The following is a 21,655-nucleotide window of genomic DNA, read 5'->3' on the forward strand; positions in this document are numbered from 1 at the left end:
TGTGATAAGTCAAAGAGAGATTTGCTAGGAAGGTGTTAGCATAAAACACTTGTTCAGAAGAAGATGATTAATTCATATTAATGCTTTTTTTTTTGAAAACTGACATTGCTCTCTGTACAAATAATCCTATTAATTCCCTCCACTACTCTTTCAGGTTACTAGCAGCTAATTTATCTATTTAGTTAGATGGGAAACTGAAATTTATAAAGGTCACTAATTTGGATTTTAACTTTATAATATTTGCATCTTTGCTTTGTAGTGAACAAGGGCACTGCCCAACTGTCTCCAAGACTAACTAGATGCCAAAAATGAATTTTAGAAATTGTACTTGGGTCCTGGAGGATACACTTGAATGATTACGTTTTGTTTGGTCATGGTTTTAGAGTTTCCTCAGTTACCTACATCTCCTGTATTGTATCTTTGAAATTTGAAATACTAAGATTTAAGTCAGAAGGTAGACCCTTCTGGTATATGTATCATGAATCACAAAATTATCTTTTCAAAATTATCTTAACAGCTGATATTTTATATGAGTCACCTGATAAGAAGGTGGCCATCTGAAAGCCAAGAAGAAAGAAATCATCAGGACTATGGGACTAATTCACACTGATATTCTGATCTCATACTGTCAGCTTCCACAACTGGAGAGGAAAAAAAAAGTCTGTTTCTCTCATTTTTTTTTTTTAAATCAGAGCACTAATCAACTATGGTTTACGGTGGTGCAGGGGATTGAACCTTAGATTTTGGAGCCTTGGGCATGAAAGTCTCTTTGTATAACCATTATGTTATCTATCCCCCCCCATCCCAAAATACCTAACAATTTGTTGAAGAAACTTGATCAAAGACTCCATACTTCCACCATTGAGGTCTATGTCTTAATTTTTTTTTTTTTCATCCTGACTACAGCCATTTTATCTATGACATGGTAACAAAAATAAAAACCTACTTCCTTGTTTACCTAAATACTCCACTTGACTACCTTTCCTAAGGTCTTATTCTTGACTAGTGGCCAATAGAAATTGAGATATGTAACATGAAATGGTCTAGAAACTCAGTCTCACCACGGGGGTGGAAGAAAATGAATAAAAAGCCTGTTCATAGTGGCCTGTTCATGAACTATCTCTCTGAGTTTCCTTTGGGAGGTAGTTGGTAAGATGTGTGAGAAGGGAGGAACTGTGTGGTATTTATTTATTTATTTATTGTTTCTTTTTAATTGCCACCAGGAATATAACTGGGGTTCACTGCCTCTGTGATGACCCACTCTGATGGCCTTTATTTATTTTTTTTTCCTTTTTGGACAGAGGCAGGAAAAAAATCTAGAGGGAAGAGGGGAGACAGGGAGAGAGAAAAATAAACACCTGTAGCATTGTTTCATAACTCATGAAGTGCCCCTCCTGAAGGTAGGAGCCAATAGCTTGAGCCTGGGTCCACCTTTGAATTTTTCTTGATACATCCTTTCCTCACTTAGAAAAAAAAATGAAAGAGAAATAGATTTTGATTTCCATAGTCTCTTCAAAGAGCTTCTATTCACTTTATTGATAAAGGGAACATGAACTTAGTAATTAAATAATTTTGCTTTAAAAAGGGCAGGATGGACAATGACATATACTTGGGAACTTTTGTGGGAAGGAAATACATTTTGGATCAATCATTATTGGTTTATTATTAGTCATTGATGCTTTTTCCATTAAAACAAAATTCGACTGTCACCTAGAAAATAATATTTGAACCATGTTTCAATTTCCAAGACATCTACAAGGACAGAATATTAATCAGGTTGTGCTTTGGGGAGCTGAAGCTAAAGTTATAAATATTTCCTCAGGATATATTATATAAGACAATTCAGTTACTGATGAGGCATGAATGCTTCTAATGGCATATTCTGTAGGGTGATTTATTTTAATTGTCACTCTGGGACCTGTTATTACACAGTGTTAGGATGGGTCACTGCATTAGAAAATTAAACCTGATGAAAGACATTCATTTCTAGCCTGTTTGTAAATTCAGGCTTTTAGGATACAGAGATGCTGACTGTATGTAAATACTATTTGACCATTAATTCTCCATCTATTACATCTTAAAGCATTAAAAACATAAAGATTTATGTGGTATGCTCGCTCAAAACAGTCCAAGACTTTTTATACAAGCCACAGATGGCTTTGACCAGGATGCAGAGATTTTGATGAAGACAAGATGCTTCTCACCTGACAGATGATAACACTCACCTGAGGACACCAATTTTCTGGCTACTCCAGAGAGTGTCAGGAACAGAACCAAACTTGGAAAAAGAAAGACAACATTTACTCACTCTAATATTAAAAAAAGTACATTGTACTTTATTTTATCATATTCATATCATTTTTACTTCAAACATTTAAGTTTAATCTATTTCTCTTTCATTTTACTTCAAACATTTACACTACAAATACAACTTAGTTGAGATAATTCAGTTATAGGACACAAATTCAATCCCTAGTAATTATTATGCCTGAGTGGGGTTAAGGTCTCTCTATCTAACTTTCGTTCTCTCTCATAAAGTGAATGAATCTTAGAAAATAGAATTTCAGACATATAGATTAATCTAGTCAGGTTTGCAGAGTAAACAAAACAATATACCAAGATAAATTTAGTTTGTAAAAAATATTCATTGAAAACAACAACAACAAGATCCTATTTGGGATTAAGCCATGGAGTACCTGGTTGAGCACACAGGTTATCATGCATGAGTTTCTGGGCCTGATATCAAGAGTGCCTAATCCCCACTTTGGAGGGGTGGGGTGGGGGACGTTGAGGGGACTGGATAGGTGGGGAGTTGGGGAAGGAGGGGAAAGGCTTTGTGAGCTGTGAAAGGGTGCTGCAGGTATCTCTATTTCTGTCTGTTTTCCATCCCTCTCTCATTTTCTCTCTTTCAAATAAGTGAAAGAAAAATAAAAATGAAAAAAATGGCCACTAGGAGTAGTAGATTTGTCTTGCAGGCACCAGACCTCAGAGATAACCCTGATGTTAATTTAAAAATATTAAGTACAGAGGGCAGGGATGTGGCACAGCAGGATAAGCTCACATGGAGCAAAACACAAGCACCAGCATGAGGTTCCGGGTTCCAGCCTCTAGCTCCCCAGCTTCATGTGGGTCACTTCACAGGCCGTGAAGCATATCTGTAGGTATCTATCGTTCTCTTCCCCTCTATGTCTTCCCTTCCTCTCTCAATTTATCTCTGTCCTATCCAACAACAATGATAGCAATAGCAACAACAATAAGAGCAATGATGATAAACAACAAGGGCAACAAAAGGGAAAAAATAGCTTCCAGGAGCAGTGGATTAGTAGTGCAGGCACTGAGTCCCAGCAATAACCCTGGAGGCATATATCAATAAAAAATGCACTATTTATTTTTGCCTTTTACTAAAAGGGCAAAAGAAAAAACATTTACCATTCTGTGGTAAATGGTACATCATTCATTATTTCAGAATTTAAAACAGTACTAACAAGAAAGAATTCAATCTAATATCTATATTGTGGACTTGATTTCTAAAGAAAGGTTTTCTTTATCCAGTTAGTCAGGACCTCTGGAAGGTGTGGGGAGATGGTGGGGGCACAAGTGACAAATGTTCAGGACCCTAGCCAGAGTGTTGAATGGAAGCTTTCAATTCTGTAAATCCTTTGAGCTTACACAATAGAACAAAAATACACAGACACATTTTGGAGAGCAGATATGCAGTTATTCACTCTATTTTTTTTTTTTTTTTTGCTTAAATGAATCCATCTTTTGTGTGTGTTAAAATAGCAAATTGCCTGTAATGTAATGTCTAGTCAGTTTCCACAGCAGAATAGGAAAGTGAGATGTCAAAAATCTTGTCTGCTATTTACATAATTACCAGATTAAAAAGGAATTGTGTAAATGCAAATGAGGGTGCAGGTGGCTGCCATATGGAGATTACCCAAATTATACCCGGTTTGTCTGGAAAAAAAAAAATCGTTCCTTTAGTGCCATTGATGGTATAAACTTTCTAGCTTTGAGAAACTATCAATAGCTCTTTAAGGTATAGCCATTGTAGTTGGGGAGCTAAGGGATCAGCATATCTGTTTCTCTGACTCTGAACCTCTGAACCATTCCTTAGCCCCAGAATCTAATGGAATCACTTTAGAATGCCGATGTTTCAGTTGCTTTTGCCTGTAAGTGGGTCTTATGTGACTTTAGACAACATGCCCTTAATTCTTACTAAGCAAGTAAAATTTGAACTCTTAAATCATTGATTAATATGAACAAATCTCTACAACTCATTATAACAGCATGTTAAAATGATATTATCACATGAACCATTGATCAAAAGTTTAAAAAATGGGACATTTACTACCTTGTTTGCATCTGTAAATACACAGCAGGTTATTCCAAATTTCCCTCTCTATTTAAATATGAGTTTATTTTTATATTTAATCAACTGGTGTGATAGTACACTGTTCATTTGTCATTAGTCAGTATTTATTAGAAATATCAGAGTACAACAATGATAATCACCAGTCTGAGATGTCCTTGTATTCTGGTTTTGTATTCTATATTTATATTGTTTTAAAAAGTGACTCCATACAAACAAGGAGACCCCTCACAGAATGGGAGAAGATCTTCACATGCCATAAATCAGACAAGAGACTAATCACCAAAATATACAAAGAGCTCAGCAAAATTAGCACCAAAAAAAATCAAATGACCCAATCCAAAAATGGGCAAAGGATATGAACAGAACATTCACTACAGAAGAGATCCAAAAGGCTAACAAACACATGAAAGATTGCTCCAGGTTGCTGATTGTCAGAGAAATGCAAATAAAGACAACACTGAGATACCACCTCACTCCTGTGAGAATGGCAAACATCAAAAAGGACAGTAACAACGAATGCTAGAGAGCCTGTGGGGACAGAGGATCTCTTCTGTACTACTGGTAGGAATGTAAATTGGTTCAATCTCTGTGGAGAGCAGTCTGGAGAACTCTCACAAGGCTAGGCATGGAAATTCCACATTGCTTAATGCCCGACACTATATGATCCAGTAATTCTTCTCTTGGGGATATACCCCAAGGATTCCATAACACCCAACCAAAAAGATATTTGTACATCTACGTTCATAGCAGCACAATTCGTAATAGTTAAAACCTGGAAGCAATCCAGATGCCCAACAACAGATGAGTGGCTGAAAAAGCTGTGGTATATATATACACAGTGGAATACTATGCAGCTATTAAGAACAATGAACCCAGGGAGTTGGTAGTAGCACAGCAGGTTAAGCACATGTGGCCCAAAGTGCAAGGACCATCATTCCGGGTTTGATCCCCTGGCTCCCCACCTACAGGGGAGTCGCTTCACAGGCAGTGAAGCAGGTCTGCAGGTGATTATCTTTCTTCCCCCCCCCGTCTTCTCCTCCTCTCTCCATTTCTCTCTGTCCTATCTAGCAATGACAACATAAACAACAATAATAACTAAAACAACAATAGAAAACAACAAGGACAACAAAAAGGAAAAATAAATATATATAAAAAATGAACCCACCTTCTCTGACCCATCTTGGACAGAGCTAGAAGGAATTATGTTAAGTGAGCTAAGTCAGAAAGATAAAGACTAGGATGGGATGATCCCACTCATCAACAGAAGTTGAGAAAGAAGAACAGAAAAGGAAACTAAAAGCAGGATTTGACTAAATCTGGAGTAGGGCACCAAAATAAAAACCTTGGGATGAGGGTGAGTGTGGATATTTGTCATCCTGGGGTATTCAGGATGGGTAGGTGGGTAGGATGGGACAGAGTCTTTTGGTGGTGGGAATGGTGTTTATGTACACTCCTATTAATTTGTAGTCGTATAAATCATTATTTAATTAATATGAGAAAGAAAAAATTTATTGTATGTCTCACACTTTTTAAAGCACAGACTGAGACTTTTTAATATATAGGCTGAGTCTCTGATATGTTGACTCTATTAAAAGCCTAGACCAGGGAGAACAGAATCGACCAGTGGCACAGCTATTTACAAATAATATCAAAGGACATAAAATATGGTGATGTTGTGTATGATACAGAAAATCATAACAGAGTAATGTTTCAAAGTTAACCCAACTGCCAAATAATGTGATTATAACAATAACTATCTATTGCCTTCTTAACCCTAAGACAGCAGGAACCTCCCGCTTTCTCTATAGAGCCTATATTTCCCCCAGTACTGAAACCCCTAGGGTGGGGCTCCTTTCCTGCATGCTTCTCTCAATTCATACCAAATGATATAGCATCCACTGATCCCAACCTAATCAACACAATGAATACCACCTCAGCATGCTTCACTTTGGACTGTGTCCAGAGATGTCAGGAATGGAATGTCAAACCTTCACTATCATTACTCAGTGAGACCTTTCCTTTCATAGTATTTTTTAATTCCATTAGAGGCGGTTCACTTCCTAACAAAGTCCCCAAAACTATATATAGTCCAGATCCTGTAAGATAGAGCATATGTTCACATGTATCCATAAATTAGTGCAAAATATATACCTGAAAGCAAAAGTACACAATAGTCTGCAGTAAGTCAGTATAAAGTTCATAATGAAATAGTATCTAATTAGACTTAGATACCCTCCTCACCTACTTCTTATTTCAGTTCTCTCACTCACTGCAAAGCTAACCTTAGCAAAGCAAGGACTACAAAAGCTGAATAAGGGAAAGAGACTGGCATACTTTAATGATGACTCTTTTGTCACTATCAGTCACCCCATTAGCTGGGGCCCTATTCAGGGAGTCCTGAGATTCCCAAACAGACATGATGGGCCTAGACCTCAAATAAATCCCTCTCTCCACTGTTACAGGTCATCTCTATCAGGAATAGCAAAATAGACCCCTTTGTGGGCCCCACATAGGACCTTGGCCTCAACGTGGATCAACAACAGTAGAGAATGTTCCATCCTTCTAAGGGAGGATGGACAACATATTCCATGCTACACCTGAGGAAGATGGGTCCTGAAACTGGGGCAGCTTGGAATGTTGCTACTCATGACCACAGAATGTGAGCTTAGATCTACAGAGATGCAGAGGTCACATAGGCTCCTAAGCTGAATATGGGCCCCAGACCAAATCAAATTGATGGAGTTTATAGTCAACAATATTTATACAACAACAATATTTATACAACTTTCCCATATTTGGGAGCTACTGTCTTCTCTGATCCAGGTATCTGGTACTTTGTCTAACCATGATATCACCTGCCCAGATAATAACTTGGATCCACCTGCATATCAGATTTCAGGCTCAGAGAGAGAAAAAAAACACTAGCATATCTATAGGCCCTTTGAAATATAACTAAAATATGCCTACTTTCTATCTACAAAATGGAGGAACCCCCCCTCCCCCCAACACTTCATCTGCACTATTCCAGCCTTTAGGTTCGTGATTGGTCAACAATTTGTTTGGCTTTTATATTAACTCTCTTTCAGCCACCAGGTTTCAAATGCTAGCATCATTCCAACCAGACTTCCCTGGAAAGAGGACCCCATCAGTGTGTCCTGGAGCTCTGCTTCCCCAGAGCCCCACCCTAACAGGGAAAGAGAGAGACAACCTGAGAGTATGGATCCATTGACTGCCCATATTCACTGAGGAAGCAATTATGGAAGCCAGATCTTCCACCTTCTATACCCCAAAATGAATGACCTTGGGTCCATACTCCCAGAGGGATAAAGAATAGGAAAGCTATCAGGGGAGGGGATGGGATACAGAGATCTGGTGGTGGGAACTGTGTGGAGTTGTACTTTTCTTATCCTATGGTTTTGTTAGTATCTCCTTTTTTAAATAACTTGAAAAAAGTGACTCAATGAAAATTCACCAAGAAAACATCTCATATATGCACTCCTGTGAGTTTTTTCAAATAAAAACTTTATTTAAAATGATATTTTTTGTTTTAACTTAATAGCTGATGGCAGTGGGGAGTATGATTATCTGTCTTGTTAGTTATGCCAGTGATCTTCTTTAGTTTAATCTCATTTGTAATTCTCTTTTCCTTTCTAACTTACAGCTTCAGTTTTAAACAACCTATTCTCTAATCTTCTTGTCATAGCTGATAATTCTTTTTATGTCTTCTGTTTTATTAGTATTTAAAAGCAAAATGTAACATTTCTTGAATTCATTGTTCTATTATTTCTTTAATGCTACATCTTTATTTTACACAAAATGTAAAATATTTTGGAGGTCTCAAATACCCCATTCTACCTGATATATATATGAATGTGTCTACCAGATGATTACCCTATTCTCCCTCCCCCCAAATTATATATAGTTATCCATACAAAACTCATTGTTTCTCTACAACATCTTGGTTAAAATATGAAACTTGCAAACTGTCTTTCAGAAATTACTAACATATTTATGCCTTATCCTTTATCTTGTTCCATGTTCCATGATCCCTAAAGGAAAAAAAAAAATCGGGAAGTCAGGCAGTAGTGCAGCTGGTTAAGTGCAAGTGATTCAAAGCACAAGGACCCCAGTTCGAGCCCCAATTCCCCACCTGCAGGGGAGTTGCTTCACAAGTGGTGAACAGGTCTTCAGGCCTCTTTCTTTCTCCCTCTGTCTTCCTCTACACTCTCCATTTCTCTCTGTCTTATCCAACAACAATGACATCAATAATAACAACAATAACTACAACAATAAAAACAAGGAAAACAAAAGGGAATAAATAAGTAAATATGAAAAATGAAATAGGGATATCTGAAAGTCTCTTTGGGAGCATTTATTTGTTTGTTTATTTATTTACTTATTCACACCAGAGTACTGTTCAGTTCTTGCATACAAGAACTGGGAATTGAAATTGGGAGCTTACACCCTCAGGCTGTTTCCTCAGCATAACAGCCACTAATCTACTGAGTATAACTTTTAATATGATCTAAATTCTCTACATCTTGGTATCCACTCTGTACACACAAGTAATTACTGCTATTTTCAGGTTCTAACTCATGCAAGCTTTAGTATGGCAAGTTAATATTTTCAACTGACTTCCAGGCCTGGTTTTCAGATATAGAAAGTAAGAATAAATGACAGTAAGGTATATTGAAATTAAAAAAAATAATAATAACAAGTGTCTGTGTTAAAAGTATCATAATGCAAAATTTTGGTATAGTAATTCATACTGTGATTCATACTAATACTGAAGTGTATTTATTACTTGAATCATATTAAAAATTCTTTCAACAGTCTATATTTTATCTGATCAGTTAACTGGAACTATATAAAACAAACAAAAAAATAGTTCAGTATCTATGGGATGGAACTTTGTGCCACCTACACAGATGATATAACAAATTATTTTCAGTTTTTCTTTTTTCTTTTGTCCAGTGGTTTTGCTGATAGCTTTTCAAATCCTGTGTAAGCACTTTCCAACAACCTTGGTGCTTAAGACTATTTTTATTATTATTGTCGTTGTTTTTATTATTATTACTAATTTGATTCAGCTAACTTTTGATCTCTTTTAATATTATCTTTGTGCTGTGTATTTTCCCAAGTTATTTTTTTCCTATTTGAAGAGTTTGTTGTTTTATTCTCTCTTCTCCATGTTATAATCACACCATCTGAAGAACTCTTTTTTTAATTTCCTCTGGAGTTTCTACAGTCTGCTGATAGAGTCATTTCGGCCTTCTGTTCTGCCTCTCCTCCCATTGCTATCTATTGAATAGATACTCAGTGACATTTTCTCCCAGTCTAAGCCAGGTCAGCAGATTCAGAAAATCTATTACGGTCCTAAGGGACCCGCTCAGATGGGTCACCACTGCATGACAGCCCATTTCACCCCTTGAGCTGCCTCTTCTGTTTCTTACTTTATATAATATGTTGTCTGTATGTTAGAATGATATATGAATCCTGTAAAATACAACATGTGGAAGTACTTTATAAACTGTAAGAAGATTTATAAGTAGTCCTTGCTAGTTAAGGGGAGAACAATCTCTACTGAGTTGGAATGGTCATTTAACAGAAAGGAAAAACTTCATAGAAAAACCTATCTTATTAAATTTTAAAACAAGGGAAACACTATAATGAATTTTTATATGTGAATTCTAATTAGAAAGGCTGAGGTGCTTCCAATGTCAGCTGGAGATAGAAACTATAGGGGGTCCGGTGGTAGCACAGCTGGTTAAGCGCAGGTGGCTCAAAGCTCAAGGGCCAGCATAGGGATCCCTGTTGGAACCCCTCTGGCTCCCCACCTACAGGGAGGTTGCTTCACAAGTGGTCTACAGATGTCTGTATTTCTCTCCCCCACTCTGTCTTCCTCTCCTCTCTCCATTTCTCTCTGTCCTATCCAACAACAATGACATCAGTGACAACAATAATAATAACCACAACAACGATAAAACAAGGGAAACAAAAGGGAAAAAATAGCCTCCAGGAGAAGTGGATTTGTGGTGCAAGCACTGAGCCCCAGCAATAACCCTGGAAGAAAAAAAAAAAAGGCAATTATTTTCCATATTGCAAGTGACTGTTTAAAAAACATATAGTATGTTATTATTGTTGAAAATGTAAATTAATGTGTCTGACATAGAATTCAGTTTGATGATTTTGTACCTAAAGAATCCTCAAAAAATCTCTCTTTTTAAAATCTAGCTTAATTGGAGAGAGAGAGAGAGAGAGAAAGAGAGAGAAAGAAGAGGGCACTGCTTAGCTTTGGCTTGTGTTGGTGCTGAAGACTGAACTTGGGGCCTCAGACATACAAGTCTTTTAAATATCCTTTATGCTATCTCCCCAACCCCTGATGAATTTTCTTAGAGGGAAGAACCATCACTCAGAGGATTCTTTTGAACAATATTACAAATCATGTCTAACTATAAATAAAGTGGGAAATTCTCAACTTATGATGTATATTTTAAAAATAAACTATTTTAAAATTAGTTTTATGTTTATAGAGGTACTAGCAATATCTCCTTTCATAATTGAGATAACTACAACAACAATAAAAAAGGACAACAAAAGGGGAAATAAATAAATAAATATAAAAACATATTTATACTTATATTTACATACATGTATATAAAATGTGTTACTGCATATACAATGTTATAATATATATGCATATATATATACTTTGAACATGTTATATATAAATGATAACACTACATAGTATATACATGCAATATATAGCATATTGCATTAAGTAGGTGATATATACTATTTTATTAGGGAGTTAGGACAAGGAAGTTAGACATTTATCTTTCCATTCTAATGGCAAAGTATAAGATCTATTGTTTTAAAAACTACAATAAATGATGCACGACTTATTAATATATTTTATCCATTTTTATATGAAAATGTCAGTCTGCAAGAGGTGGAATCACAGGTAAGGGAATGTCCTGCACAGTAAAAATTAAATAAAAGTAGATATAAAAATGATGATTAGAACGATCTTTGACTTACTAGCTTTGTCTTTAAAATATGTTTTTCTGTACTTTTTCCTTTTTTTACAAAGTTGATGTATTAACTTCTGAAGTTAGTCTGACTCAAGAAATATTTGGTGAACTTATGTGTTCTTGATACCAATCTAAGGGTGGTAATAGGTCTATCAAGTTCTGATTTCCCTCAATATTTCTCAAGTACTTGCTGACAAAGAGGAAGCCAGAAAAATGGTTCCTTCTCAGCCTTTGCACTGCAAAGGGTACCATCTATGAATCACTCTTTCTTCATATCCCATTCAAACTTCTTTCCAAAATACCATATATCTAAACAAAATTACTATACGGTCAAAAAATGACTGGTAAAAATGTGTAATCTGAGGTCAATGTAACACTTGTATCATTCCACTACACTACATTATGTTGCGCAACAAATCCTTTCCAATGGGGTTATGATCCTCAAATTATGATCTGACTTTGAAGAAATTTGAACAGATGCTTTGAGACTAACACAGGAAATAAGTCTTTAGCATGATATACTTATGCTTTTCTTCCTGAACGTCTACTGCATCTGGTGTGTATAAACAATGTGTGTCCACAGACTATGCAAATCACATCATTTAAAATGTTACTTGAAAGTGTCTAGGAGATAGCTTAATGGCTTCGCAAAAGACTTTGATACATGAGACTCTAAAATTCCAGGTTCAACCTCCATACCACTATAAACCAGAGCTCAGGTAAAAGGAAAATCAATAAAATGTTACTTGAATTCAAATGTTTAAACCTTATCAATAAAGATATTAAGATGCCTAAAAATAATTAAAGTCAACATTTGAGTTAGGAATTTGAGACAAAAAATGTTTACACATTAAAACCAGCTAAGATTTTTTTTCCCATGTCATTTTTTTTTTTTTTTTTAACATATTCTGTTCAGACTTTAGGTCTAGAAAAATAATGTTAGGTTTGGTTTCTTGTATGAAAAATTTAAAAATTACATTCATTGCATTTTGTGGCAGTATAATGAGCTTTAAAGAAATGCAAAATGTCCTAGTTGTGACTATTTCCAGAGGCTATCCAGAATCTCAAAAGACTACATGGATCTGGCTTATGAACTTTCTTTCAGTGAGGTAAGGTAGTTCGTATGCAGGAACAACTTTTATTACTGAAGTGAAGACAGCTTATATAAAGACAAAGAAAGGCCACAAAGAGTGTGGTCCTTTCCTGAGTTATCTTCTCTAATTTATTTCCAGTCTCAAACCTACCTAGACTAACTTTTTTTATTTTACTGATCCATTGAGATTACTTATTTTTTCTATTAGATTTCTGTTTCCCAGGTATAACTAAGTTTCTGAAGCTCTTCTTATTGACACTTTCTGATGCTCTTTTGAAACTCTCCCAACTATTTCATGGTGTTCTCTTAGCACTCCCTCCTCTTTATAGGGAAAAAGACAGTAAAAGCAAAATGGCCATAGTCTCAGGTAGTCCCAGTAAAGCTAGGGTTCAGGGCCCATTATTTCTAACTGTCTTCTAACATACTACAATCAAAATCAAAACTCAGAAAAATCAAACATCCTCTTAAATTGCTTCTGGTATATCACAATCCCAACTCCAGAGCCTGGCAAAGTCTGATCAGATTCTTGTCCAACAGCTTTTCTCTTCCCAAATTTTAATGTGAAAGTGGTCATATAATGTTGGAGACTTGAGTGTGCTTTTCTTGCATGGAAGAGCATATTATACACATTCTTGCAATTTGTTTGAAAGACCAATTCCTTCTTTACATTACTAGGACTTTTACCATCCTACAATGTGCCATTTTGTGTGATTATTTGTATATGCTTAAAACATTTGGATAGTTTTCAGTATTTTAAAATTATGAATACTGTTGTGGCAAGCATATATTTAACTTTCAAAGAAATTGCCAAGTTGAAAACTATAGTAGTTGTGTCATGATGATGAATGGGAATTCCAGTTGCTCCATACTATCATCAGAGAGTATTGTCATATGTGTTATATATGTATGGGTGAGTGTGTTCACTTTAATGCTTCTAGTAGATGAGCAGTAGCTTTAACTCAAAATTGTATTACAGCTTACAATAACCATTTGTTTATAATTTTAAGTTACACTTCTCAGATTAATCATCAGGTTGGTCATCTTTTTATGGACTTATGTTTTTATTTGTGATACTTTCAATCAAATAATTAGGTCATTTTCTTTTACTTACTTTTTGTAGAGTTTTGTGTTCATTATATGCTCCAGGTTTGAGTCTTTTATCAATTATCTTTGTAAATATCAAATAACAGTCTGTGGTCAATAATTGTATTTTTTAACAAGAACTTTTCCACATACCATGTTTTCAGTTTTTATAATAGTCGTTATACCAACTTTTACTATGACAATTGTTTTTATTTTTATATCTAACAAATCTTATAATGCAAGATTATGAAGATTATTTAAAGTGCTGCATAACATCAAACATTAAATCTATGCTAGCAATGTTAACTTTATAAACATAATATTTTTCTAAGTTTTAAATTATTTTTAAGATCATACTTGAAGGTTATTTTCTCTTTGCTTATAAATCTTCCATTGTTTCAGCACTATTTGTGAAAAAATATTGCCCTACATTCATTGAGTTATATTCTACATTTTTTACAAATCTACTACCTATATGTGTATAAGTCTACTTTTAGGAACTGTTTCATTGATCTATGTGTCTAAACTCTTGTCAATACTACATTGTTTTTATAATAAATCCCAAAATTTAAGTGTGAATTCTATAGGTCTTTCAAAATTGTTTTAGATATTTGAATCATTTTTATCAAAAAAATTGATGAACATTTTGACTATTTTTCAAGTGAAAATCCTGTTAAAACTGTTTATTACCTTGATATTACATTTCTAGTATCTGACATTTTAGTTTTCTGTTTTTATGAGAATTATTACATCACTATTTTATAACTTGGGTGTATAAATTCTGTAATTGTTTCATTCAAAAATATCTATATATAGTTCTACGAAAGGATAATTGTGTCCTGGATATATTTTCTTAGTTCTGAATTATTCTTTTGTAGTGGAAAAACTCTCAGTTATGTGCACATACAGTAGTGGAGAGGTGGCTTAGCTGTAGACCACAGGTCTTGCACATATGGGGTCTCAGTTTCTATGTCAGTTACTGTATGGGCTGAAGTGGTCCTTTTCTCTGTTACTTATTAAATACATAAACAAACATCTAAAAAATAAAATTAAGGGTAACATAACTGTCATAAACTTTCTTAATGCTGTCAACCAATGGTTGAAAAAAAATACTGAAAGGCCTTTGGGGACAGAAAAAAATGCTTTTTTCTTTTATCCCACGATTTGTGCTTTTTCAATGAACTCTTCATGTTACATCAGAAGATTTGCATATACATTTTTACATAATGAAACTTTGTCTTTGAAATATTTGACATAACAGTATATCTGTATAGACTTTTGGCTGAATTATATTTTTAAGAAGTTCCTTGATCTAGCTTTGTAGTCCTCTTTCCAATTATGACACCACCACCTCCCCAGACAATACCTTGGATCCACCTGCATGTTAACTGTCAGGCTCAGGCAAAAACTAGTAAAGACATAGGCCCTTTGGAATATAACTAAAATAGATCTACCAGCTTTTTCCAAAATGGAGATCCTAAATCTCATCTATAATAGTCTTGCCTTTAGGTAACTGATTAGTCAACAAATCTGCTCTATATTTTAATTATTTTTCAACCACCAGGTTCCAGATGCTACCATGAAGCTAACCTGACTTCCCTGGGCAGATGACCTCACCAATGTGTCCTGGAGCCCCGGCTCCCCAGAGTCCTCCCCCACTAGGGAAAGACAGACACAGGTGGGGAGTATAAATCAGCCTGTCATTGGCCATGTTTAGCAGGGAAGCAATTATAGAAGCCAGATCTTCCACCTTCTGCACCCCATAATGATCCTGGGTCAATGCTCCCAGAGGGATAAAGAATAGGAAAGCTATCAAGGGAGACGATGCAATAGGGAGTTCTAGTGGTGGGTACACTGTGTAGCATTGTACCCATCTTATCCTGTGGTTTTATCAATATTTCCATTTTATAAATAAAAAATAAATTTAAAAGTTTTGGGGTGGGAGGGGACAGAAATTTCTAGTCCTACTTGATTTGGAGTGGAAGCCTTGAATGTCAAGTTTTACCTATCCATCTGCTTAATTTCTAATCAGAGCAAGAAAATGTGCATTTTGGTCTCATTATCACTTAAGTGTTGTTTTACTCCAGGATTTAACTTCCTGTCATCTATGACATTAAGAGATACCATTGTAAAAATTCATGGGTGTAAATAAAACAATGTTAATGATATAAATAACTAGTTATGGAAAAGCAGGCAATTTTGGGATATCTGAAAAGACTTGCTCTTAATTTATTATAAATTTTCTTAAAAGCAATAGCAAATGTCAATCTTAGTTATTTTAATTCCTTGAGAACTCAACATTAGGGATGTAGAATGTAGCAGAACTGGTAAAGCAGGTATGTTACCATGCACCAGGACCAGAGTGTAAGCCCGAGTCTTCACCTGTATGAACAAAAATCAGACCTGTGGCTGTCTCTAATTCTCTCTAATACCTTCTTCCCTCTCAATTTCTGTCTCTATCTAAAATGAATAGTAAAATTAAAAAAAATATTTTTAAAATCCAATAGAAAATTATACTGGCAGCCATAGAACCTATTTGCAGTACTTTGTAAACTACCTAACTTTAATACACACATCACACATAAGGAACTCATGATGGCAAAGGTTATCATCCACACATGAGAAGAATATCCAAGTATACACACAGAATGACAGTATAACATTCAGTAAGAAAGATACAATTATGTAGACAAGTATCAGTCCAGGAAAAATATATCATTATGTAAATAGACAAAGCATGAAGCAATTAAATAGACTTTACTGTAACTGAATTTGAAAAGAAAAATGCTTCTTAAAAAACAAATCAACTTTGATAGTCAAATTTCAGTCCAACTCCCAAGCTGAGTGATGAACTGCACAGATGCCAGTAGGATCTGATGACCCCGCAGTGACCCACAATGAAGTAAGACCAGTAGAGGAAAATGAGATAACTTTGGTAGGTGGGGTGGATATATTCAGGGGCTAATGATAATCTCTCGTTTGGACACAATAGTGAATTGATAGTAAGGAATGAGATTATTCTCTCTACACTACCTTATCTTTACTCAACATTAGTCATAAGCCAACGCATGTTCTTTGACTGATGTAGTCAGTGATGCCACAGTTAAAGTATTGTATTTCACAAAATGAATTAAATGTAGAAATTTGCATCAGGAATTAAGTTATAGAAAATATTACTCTTTTTTTTTTGTCCCATTGAGGCTAAATCTACTTTTGTATTATTGCCAGCATATGATTGTTGGTCGGTTAAATTTCCTAAATTTCTTTTTTTTTTAATTTCTTTACTGAATTTTAGCTACTTACCCTGCATAATTTGACACTATGGTTGTTGTTAAAAATGAAATTTAACTGCAGGTCTTACATTTTTGCTAACACTAGGACTTGTGAGTTCAATGCTAGATTTGTCTAATTCAAGTTTATAGTTAGAACTATCTTCAAGAATTAGTGTTAAGCTGATTTTATAAAATTTATTACTGGGAGTTGGGCTGTAGCATATAGTGTTAAGCGCAGGTGGCACAAAGTGCAAGGACTGTCATAAGGATCCCAGGTGAAGCCCCCAGATCTCCACCTGCAGAGTAGTCACTTCACAGGCGGTGAAGCAGGTCTGCAGGTGTCTTTCTCTCCTCCTCTCTGTCTTCCCCTCCTCTCTCCATTTCTCTCTGTCCTATCTAACAATGACATCACTAACAACAATAATAATAGCCACAACAATAAAAAACAACAAGGGCAACAAAAGGGAAAATAAAAAATATATTACTAAATATATTAAGTAAACTTGTTTTGAAGCACAGTTGTCATCATATAGTGATAGAAGAATTACTTAAAAATGGTAAACTAACAAGCAAAAAGCAAATTATTTACACATTTTAGGCTCAGAAACAAGCAAGTAAAACAGAAAAAAAAAACAAGAAAAAAAAAAACAATGCCAGTGCATTTTCCTTACTGTGCTGCTTCAGTGTTCTGTGGGTTACAGATGAGATATACTGATATGTCTAATTCTTAAAACACTACTCTGATTGCCAACTGAGAGTCATTTGACGTAGTCTTTTATTTTTGTATTATTTTATTTATTTATTTATTTTTGTGGAGCACAAGCCTCAAAAATGTAACTTCACCTCTCCTACGTCACCGTCACCTCTTTCACTTATATAGCAATACAGAGAGTAAAAAGGAAGGGACAGGTGGTGGTGCACCTGGTTAAGCACACAAAAGCATAAGGATCCTGATTCAAGCCCCTTTTCCCCACCAGCAGAGGGGATGTTTCATAAATGGCACAGCGGGCCTGCAGGTGTCTTATCTTTTCCCCTCTATATCTCCTCCTCCCCTCTCATTTTCTCTCTGTCCTATGCATAAAATGAAAAAAAAACCCCACAAAAACTGGAGGCCAGGAGCAATGGATTCATAGCACTAGTACCAAGCCCCAGAGATAATCCTGGAGACAAAAAGCAAAACAATAAATAGAGAAAAAGAGAGACACAACACAAGTTTATCCCACTGCGGTCATGGTACTCATACGTGATGTCAATGTTCATATCTGGTCTGTGTGTATGCATGATATGGCATATGTCATACCTGGTAATACTAGCTTTCCATCTTCAGGGAAAAGAATGTTGGGTAATCAGGCAATTTTTTTTCCCTGATAGAATATTCACTTGGTCATAAGAATAGGAGATAGAAAGGGCAAAAACCAAGATGTCAAAATGTTTTTTCTTTCAAATAATAGGTTCCATAGGAGTTTAAAGAAGATAAAACTCACTATGAATTCCAGAGAAAGAAAACAGTGACAAATATTTTTGAAATTTCTTGTGGTATGGGATCAGGAAGTGACATCAAAAAAGAGGGGATCAGGTAATGCCACACTCAGAGCATACATGTTACCAAAACCAAACACCAAAGTTCAAGCCCCCCAGTCCCCACCTGCAAAAGGTAAACTTCACATGAAGTGAAGCAGTGCTACAAGTATCTCTTTATCTCTGCCGCTCTATCTTCCCCTATCCCCTCAATTTCTCTCTATTTCAATCAAATAAAAAGAAAATAAACAAAAAAAACATGAGACAGGTGGTCGGGAGGCAGCACAGCAGGTTAAGCGCACGTGGCGTAAAGCACAAGAACCTGCATAAGGATCCTGGTTTGAGCCCCTGGCTCCCCACCTGAGGGGGGTAAGGGGAAATGTCGCTTCACAAGTGGTGAAACAGGTCTGCAGGTGTCTATTTTTCTCTCCCCCTCTCTGTTTTCCTCTCCTTTCTCGATTTCCTCTGCCCTATCTAACAACAATAGCATTAACAACAATAATAACAACAACAATGATAAACAACAAGGGCAACAAAAGTGGAAAAATAACCTCCAGGAGCAGTGTATTCATAGTGCAAGCACAGAGCCCCAACAATAACCATAGAGGCAAAAAAAAAAAAAAAAATCACACAGACACAAAAACACTGCACTACACTGTTTTTTTGTCTTGGAAAAGAGTGTACATTATACTCAGTTTAGAGAAAGGACATAAATCTCTTTTGTCTCAGATCCTACACTGCATTTTAATAATGCAATAACATAGTTGTAAACCTCTTTGGGGGGCAGGCAGTAGCACAGCTTGTTAAGAGCACATGGCGCAAAGCGCAAGTACCGGCTTAAGGAATCCGGTTTGAGACCCAGCACCCCAACTACAGGGAGGTCATTTCACAAGTGGTGAAACAGGTCTGCAGGTGTCTTTTTCTCCCTTGCTCTGTATTCTTCTCTCTGGATTTCTCTCTGTCCTGTCCAACAGCAATAGCAATGGCAACAATAAGGGCAACAAGTACAACAAAAAAATGGGGGGAAAGAAGAGACACTAAAAAAAAAAACTTTCTCTGGGGTGTCTAGTGGGGAGAGACACAAAACAGGTTAATAGGTACTTATAATATTTAATAAATGTTACAAGAAAAATTAAATCTGATAAGTTTGCAAAACATAATGAGTAGAACTTGGTAAAAAAAAAATAGCTTACTTAGCACGCTGCTTTGCCATGCATGTGTCACAATAATTGGAACTTACAGATATATAACAGGTGCTCAAGAGTAAAATGACCATATAAAGCCATTTTTAAGAGATGTAGATCATATTTTAATAGGAAGATCACATTTTCATTTTAGAAATTCTGTTCTGGAAGAAGGTTGAATAATTGAACTGTGAATAATGTTATAGGTCAATTAGGAGACTATTTTTGCTTTTTAAGAAAGGAATTTTAGTGCTAGGAACACAGACTATACAGATGGAAATCTGTAATAGAAACACTTGAGAGAGAACAAATATGTAAACAAAAGCTACTGCAATTTTTAGAATGGAAAAAAAAGAAGTATATAATCTGATTTCTTAGCTTGGGCAAATGGATCAAAGCTGTCATCATTTACTACAATGTGTAACACATGTAGGAGATCATGCTTGGGTAAAAAGACATAATGGAATCTTTAAACTCTATTGCTTGCTTCTCAAGTGTCAAAATCAGGCAGTGTAATTATATATGCGTAAGAAACAAAAGAAGAGTCTGGACTCATAATCTTGGAGTTATAAGTTCACAGGTGTTCTATGAAACCACAGGAGAGGGGAAGTGATGTTTCATAATTTTGAGCTTAAAGAAAGTACACATAAAAACTTACTGAAACATGAGTTTGTATGAGTAAATGGAATCATCACTATGGAACTCTAAATATCTGACTACAGGGTTGAAATAATTTTCATAATTAGTGAGGAAGGCACTGGATTCCTTCTCTCCCCACTGATGAACACATAAAAGTATAAAATAAGACCATGGTAGCTATGAGCTTCATTGAAGAAAGTGTTATAAACTGTTGTAAACATCTAGAGCAATAATAGAAAATCAAACACTAGTGATAACAGAGGTCTTTAAACAGCTGATGGCATATATAGGATTATACTACTACATAGGATGTGTTACTTACCTTAAAACATTTTGTTAGGTGAGAAGAGTCAAAATAAAATTAAGTTACAGTGAAAAGTATGTCAGCTGTCTCATTTCAAATGTAATATTTTTATCCATTTCTAGATTTGGATGCTCATCAAAACATTAAAATCTTCCAGAACTGGAATGGTATCTCACCAATAGGTTGTATATATTACTGTGTGTGCCACCTAGGTTTGAGTCCTAGAATGACACAGAGCTGTGAACTCACAGCACTGGTGCATTCTCTCTCTCTCTTCATTTTTTTTTTGCTCCAGGGTTATCCCTGAGCCTGGTGCATGCACTACGAATTCACTTTTTTTCTTCATTTTGATGCCCTTGTAGTTATTGTTACTGTTATTATTGATGCTGCTGTTGTTGGATAGAACAGAGAAAAATGGATGGCTTCGCAGGCGGGAGACAGAAGACCAGGGACTCATGGCTGAGCTGTACGCAATATCTCTTTATTCATGCGGAATGCAGCACAATCTAAGCTATGCCATCTAAACTAACTATAATCACAATACTGTCCTTATATATATACTTGCCAAGTAGGGTGTAAACAGGATGTGACCTAGAGAGGGTGTAACGAAAAGAGATTGGTGAAAATCAGGGTGTGACAAGGAGAGGGGGCGGAGCAAAAAGACAACGTGAACCAGTGGGGATTAAAAGGGGAGAGAAAGAAACCTGCAGACCTGCTTCACCACTTGTGAAGCGACCCCCCTGCAGGTGGGGATCTAAGGGTTTTAGCCAGGATCCTTAAGCAGGTCATTGAGCTTAGAGCTATGTGCTCTTAATCTGCTGCACTACTGCCTGGCCCCATCTCCCTCTTATTCTATATGAGTGAAAATGTTGACCTGAGGGTAGAGAAATCATGTACAAAGGTCCTGGATAGTAAAAAAATAAAATCAAATCTTAGTGAGCACTGAAATAATTGTTCCCTAGAACAACTAACTGCATCCAGAAAATCTAAGATTTCTAGATTTTGAAAAAAAGGAACAGATCTAAACTGTAACCCCATACTGAAACCTGTCTACCAGCAGTTAGACCACCATCATCCTCATCCCACAAAAGTGATTTTATTGTAATCTATGCTTCTGATGGTAAACCTACAGAAAAGATTGCGTTCTATCTTT

Source organism: Erinaceus europaeus, chromosome 3 (genome assembly GCF_950295315.1).
Source record: "Erinaceus europaeus chromosome 3, mEriEur2.1, whole genome shotgun sequence".
In the NCBI taxonomy this organism is placed as follows: Eukaryota; Metazoa; Chordata; class Mammalia; order Eulipotyphla; family Erinaceidae; genus Erinaceus; species Erinaceus europaeus.